We start from the raw sequence: 6,000 nt of genomic DNA, 5'->3' as shown, positions 1-6,000 counted from the left end.
ATTATAGCTACCATTTATTAAGCCTTCACCATGGGGCTGTAAGTCTTCATTGCTTAGCTTTACTAAACTAGATAATGTGTTTGCTTATCTCATGGATTTCTCTTAACCATCCCCTGAGATCCCCCTACAGTTCTTATCTGTTTACCCCCATTTTACAGAAGAGGAAAACTGAGGCTCAGAGAAGTGGAGTCACTTGGCCATAGTCACACAGTTGGAAAGTGGTAGAGCCAGGATGAGACACTAGTTCTGACTCCAAAGCTAGTTATATACAGTAATAGCACCCAAGTAATGTATAGATTACCATGCTTTCACATATGGCAAATTAAGGAATCAGAATGGATGATGCATGCTGCCCAAGCTGGACAGAGGATACGCCAGGGTACAAGTGACGGCTGACCCACTGCTCCATGGAACCCCCAAGAAAGACTCTAGAACAAAGCCCTGATTTCACAGTAAGATTAAAATTCTGCCCAAATCAGGGTACATGGGTGGAATTAATCAAAAAAGTTAGTATGTGTGCCTTTCACCCTAGCAATTCTACTTCTCATTTTGCAGAGACTCACTCATACAGTGGCACCAAGAGGTTATATGTGCAGGAGAATATCCACTGCAGCTTTGCTAGTAGCAATGAAAACTGCTAACAGCCTAAGGGCCTAGCCAAAGTGGAATGCTCAAAAAACATGATTTGCTCAGCCGGGCACGGTGGCTCATGCCTGTAATCCCAGCACTTTGGGAGGCCGAGGCGGGCGGATCATGAAGTCAGGAGATCGAGACCATCCTGGCTGACACGGTGAAACCCCGTCTCTTAAAAATACAAAATTAACCAGGCGTGGTGGCGGACGCCTACTCAGGAGGATGAGGTAGGAGAATGGCGTGAACCTGGGAGGAGCTTGCAGTGAGCCGAGATTGCGCCACTGCACTCCAGCCTGGGGGACAAAGCGAGACTCCGTCTCAAAAAAAAAAAAAAAAAAAAAAAAAGATGGTTTGCTCTAGAACAGGCAGCTGGTAAAAGGCATGGTGTTAGATCAGCATATGTTCACTTCAGAAGCGCTCCAGGAGCCAGGTGCGGTGGCTCACGCCTGTAATCCCAACACTTTGAGAGGCTGAGGCAGGATTGCTTGAGCCCAGGAGTTTGAGACCAGCCTGGGCAACACAGTAATTCCCCTCTTTACAAAAAATAGAAAGTTAGCCCCGTGTCATGGTCCAGCCACTCAGGAGGCTGAGGTGAAAGGATTGCTTGAGCCCAGGAGTTAGAGGTTGCAGTGAGCTATGTTTGTGCCACTGCACTGCAGCCTGAGCAACAAAGCGGGACTCTGTCTCCAAAGCAAACAAACAAACAATCCTGCAGAACAATCTGTTAAATTACATTTTGGAATAACCTACTCAAAATGGTTTTTTCCATACATCTTTAAGATGATAATATTTATATGTTCAAAAATTTAAAGTCTGGAAGACTATGTACAAACAGAAAATGGTAGCATTACCTTTAGGGAAGAAAGGAGATATTGAGAGGAGGTACAAATAGAGCCCCTTGCCTTCTTACCATGAATTCTGATTGTCCCATGTTTTACAATATATTCATGTAGTACTCTAAACAAAATCTTTTCAGATCAAATCAGAGGAGATGAAATGAGAGTGGATTCTGAGCCTAGTTTTTTTCAGGGAACAAGACCCAGTGCTACCACTTGGCGGCTAGAGACAGAAATTTTATTTATTTTATTTTATTTATTTTATTTTTGAGATGGAGTCTTGCTCTGTTGCCCAGGCTGGAGTGCAATAGCATGATCTTGGCTCACTGCAACCTCTGCCTCCTGGGTTCAAGCAATTCTCCTGCCTCAGACTGTCAAGTAGCTGCAACTACAGGCATGCACCACCACGTCCAGCTAATTTTTGTATTTTTGGTAGATGGAGTTTTGCCACATTGGCCAGGCTGGTCTCGAACTCCTGACCTCAGGTTATCTGCCCACCTTGGCCTCCCAAAGTGCTGGGATTACAAGCATGAGCCACCAGGCCCAGCCTCTTTATTTTCTTTCAGTGTTTTCCCAGAAAGCTCTCTGAATATCCAGGGTCTTCATGGATGGACTTCTCATAAAAGGTAATTCCTGGAACCAGACATAAATTTTTTTTTTGGTGTGTGTGGGGGAGGGGATGCACAGCTGTCACCAGATTCTCAAAGGGACAGTGTCACACTTAACAGAGCAAGGAGAGTAATTGGTGATTGGTGAATGATCATTTATCAGAGACTGTGTGTCAAAAATTTAAAAAATAATAAGTAACTGCTGAAGAAATGAACAAAAAGGGTCACACCTTCAAAAAAGCCTAATTACCATTCCAGAGCAGTCTCAAGACAAGGAGAGATAAGAGCTGCTTCACACTGAGGGCTTATCTGGTACCAAGGACCACCACCAACGTCATCCATTAGCCATCCCCAATAAAACCATGAAGTTCAGCCTGGACAGCATAGAAAGATCTCGTCTCTACAAAAAAAAAAAAAAGATAAAGTAAAAATAAAAATAAAAAGAAGCCAGGTGTGGTGGCACATGCCTGTAGTCCCAGCTACTCAGGAGGCTAAGCTGGGAGGATCACTTGACCCTAGGAGACCGAGGCTGCAGTGAGCTATGATCACGCCACTGTACTCTAGCCTGAGTGACAGAGCGAGATTCTGTCTGAACACACGCAGACACACACACACACTACGAACTTTTAACTTCCCCATTTTATAGATGAAGAGACAAAGTCTCAAGCCATACAGCCAGGAGGTCAGACTGACTCCAAAAACCCATGCTCCAAGCCACAATAAGTCACTGCCTTCCAAAAGCCTCATATTATCATGAGATATAAGGCAAGGAGGTATGGGTAAAACACTTTAACCCTTAAAGCTACAAACTTATTGTAGGCCTAGTTCGTCCCTCAGCATTTGGTGACTGCTATAAAGGGTTAACTCAGCAGGCTTGAAGTGTCCAAACCCAGCACATCTCAAAGAAAAAACTGGCCTTAATGGGCTCCTGAGAGATAACCTCTAAGTCCTTCGAATATCCTCCCAAATAGGGGTGTCTTTATATACCTCAGGCCTTGGGCCATACCAGGCCAGATAGTTTGTGCTCATAATGTGGTTTACGGTGGGGACCTTGGGCCATGCTGTATCATTTTGACCTCTGGAGCGGCTGGTGATTACGTAACTAAAGTAAGTCATGTGATTGCCCCATGTGACTGACATGCAATAAAAACCTAGACCCCAAGGCTAGGGTGAGCTTTCTGGCTGGTAATATTTAGTATGTGGTGTCATATATCATTGCTGGGAAAATTAAGCGTGTCTGTAAGACTCTACTGGGAGAGGACAACTGGAAGCTTGAGGCTGGTCTCTCCTGGACTCTGCCCTGTGCACCTTTTTCTCTTGCTGATTTTATTTTGAGATGGCGTCTTGCTCTGTCACTCAGGCTGGAATAAAATGGCACGATCTCAGCTCACTGCAACCTCCACCTCCCAGGTTCAGGCGATTCTCCTGCCTCAGCCTCCTGAGTGGCTGGGATTACAGGTGCACACCACCACACCCAGCTAATTTTTGTATTTTTAGTAGAGACGGAGTTTCACCATGTTGGCCAGGCTGGTCTCGAACTCCTGACCTCAGGTGATCCTCCTGCCTCTGCCTCCCAAAGTGCTGTGATTGCAGGCATGAGCCACTGCACCCGGCCTGTTTTGCTGATTCTAATGTGCATCCTTTTGCTGTAATAAACCATAACCATGAGGATAATAGCTCTTCTGAATTCTGAGTTCTAGCCAATCATCGATTCTGGGGGTGGCCTTGGGGATCCCAACACAAGAATTCGGCTGTGCCTTACATGCACCTATATTCCCCAGCTTTTTGCTCATCACAAATCTCCCTGACAAAATCCAGTATGGAAAGAAAAAAAAAAAAAAACCCTATTCATTCAGTAAAGTAAGGCATAAACAAATGAGCCCCTGTTCACTTTATTCAAAGAGTATTTTTTTTTCTCTGTGAAACTAGGTAGAACTGAGGAGGAATCAAAGAAAGCCTCATATATTAAATTCTTAAATAGATTCTTTGAATTCAAAGTAAGGGTCAATAGGAGAGGCACAGTTTGTGGGCCTTGTCCCAGCAAACAAAGCCACCAAGGCAGTCCTGCAAATTAAGGAGGATGGCAAATCTTTCTCTTAAAAAAAAGTTCTTGAGGGGAAAAATATAAAATACCTAAGTTTCAAAAGCCGGACTACTTCCATACCCTTCGTTCTCTACCCTGGCGTGTCCAAAGATAGAGAGTTTCAAGGTACATTTTCAATGATTCAGCTTTTGCAAACATATGCAAATACATTCCTCATCAGCAGTCCTGTTTTGGCGATTAATAGCAAGCAATATGCTTGGATTAGAGGTCCGATTTCCACTTAAATGCAGTTTCTTCTCTTCTTGGCAATGAAGTTCATTTGCAGAGATCTGAAAGGGGGGAAGACTGTGTTAGACTCAGAGTAACAATTCTGAAATAGATCATTTATATTTATACATGTGATTGCAGAACATACTGTCTTCATCCATTCGCATAAGCATGTAAGGTTTTACGAATGCATCCCAGATGGCCAGAGAGAGTTTAAATTTAAAAACGTTTCCTGGGTTCTTCCCCACATCTCATCTTGCATCCACTGGACCTCAAATATACACTTTTTTCTATGGATACAGAGCAAACGACAGTGATTATGTGATAAATACTGATGAATTCTTGGAGGCAAGGGCAGGATTCATGTTTGTTCAAGACCAACTCTGTATCCAGGATCAGCTAAAGCGCCATGTATATGATATCTCATTTAAACAGTAAAACAAGTAACAAATCTGCCTTTGTCAATGAGAAGGTCCAGGCGTCTACTAATGATAGGGAGGAAAGCTGTTTTTCATGACAGGGTTCTTTTTTGGAATAGAACTATGGGATCTTGGGTGGGCGCAGTGGCTCATGCCTGTAATCCTAGCACTTTGGGAGGCTGAGGCAGGCAGATCACTGAGACCAGGAGTTCGAGACCAGCCTGGCCAACATGGTGAAACCCCATTTCTACTAAAAATACAAAAATTAGCTGGGTGTGGTGGTGCCCACTTGTAATCCCAGCTACGTGGAAGGCTGAGGCATGAGACTCACTTGAACCCCAGAAGGTGGAGATTGCAGTGAGCTGAGATCGTGCCACTGCACTCCAGCCTGGGCAACAGGGTGAGACTGTCTCAAAAAAAACAAAAAACAAAAAACACCTAAAAAACAAAAACTCTGGGATCTTAGTGCAACTCAAGATGGGAACCCTGATAATGACAGAGTCCTTGCAGATTGGAGCAAAGTAAATTGAAAGAAAAACTAAAACGTATGCCAATTGTTTAAAAATAGATGAAGAGACTAAAAATAAGAGTCCAAGCTGGAAGCTGTGTTTCAATGTAAAATAACCTCCCTTGAGGTTTTCTTGAACCTGATCATAGAGGCTGGGGGACAGAAGGAAGCGAGCTCACTCATGCAGCCTTAACTCCAGTGCCCAAGTCCACAGCGAGGGCCCAGCACTTCACAGTTTCCAAGCACTCCCACCTGGGCCAGCTCACGCCATCTTATGGCCAACCTCAGAGGTGGGCAATGATGAATCCCCATTCTCCAGATGAAGAAAACAGGGGCTGAAGGAAGTTAAACCTGGAGTTCTTAAATCTTTGAATTGCCAAGTTCAAAAAATCCCTTTCCCCACCCCTTAGTAGAATATGGATGGATAAATGTGCACTTAAAATCATTCACTAGAAGCAAACCTGGGAGGAAGTCTGTCCCTTGATGGCTGTGTAGCCTTGGGCAAGTCAAAGCCCTTCTCTGTGCTTTGGTTTTCTCTTCTGTAAAATGGAATGATCATGTCATCTGCCTCCCAAGGATGCTGAGGGTTAAATGAGTAACACAGGACCAGTACCTGGCCCAATGGCCATGGGGGTTATTCTTAGAACATAACTGCTTGTGACTGTTATTAGAACATTAATTGCTG

At 44.1% G+C, this 6,000-nt stretch overlaps 1 protein-coding gene across 2 annotated transcripts in view; it reads right to left on the bottom strand.

Annotated features, from left to right (window-relative positions):
- Positions 1 to 3,928: 3,928 nt before the first annotated feature.
- TPST2 (tyrosylprotein sulfotransferase 2) overlaps positions 3,929 to 6,000 on the bottom strand; it is a 38,497-nt gene continuing 36,425 nt past the window's right edge. For both annotated transcript variants that reach the window (XM_025399889.1, XM_025399888.1), the window contains exon 7: positions 3,929 to 4,450. The gene's annotated coding sequence lies outside the window, so the exon portion shown is untranslated. The remainder of the gene's footprint in view (positions 4,451 to 6,000) is intronic.

The sequence above is a fragment of the Theropithecus gelada genome, chromosome 10 (genome assembly GCF_003255815.1).
Source record: "Theropithecus gelada isolate Dixy chromosome 10, Tgel_1.0, whole genome shotgun sequence".
Taxonomy (NCBI): domain Eukaryota; kingdom Metazoa; phylum Chordata; class Mammalia; order Primates; family Cercopithecidae; genus Theropithecus; species Theropithecus gelada.
Note: the sequence above shows the minus strand (reverse complement) of the source record. Positions and strands in the feature narration are given on the sequence as shown.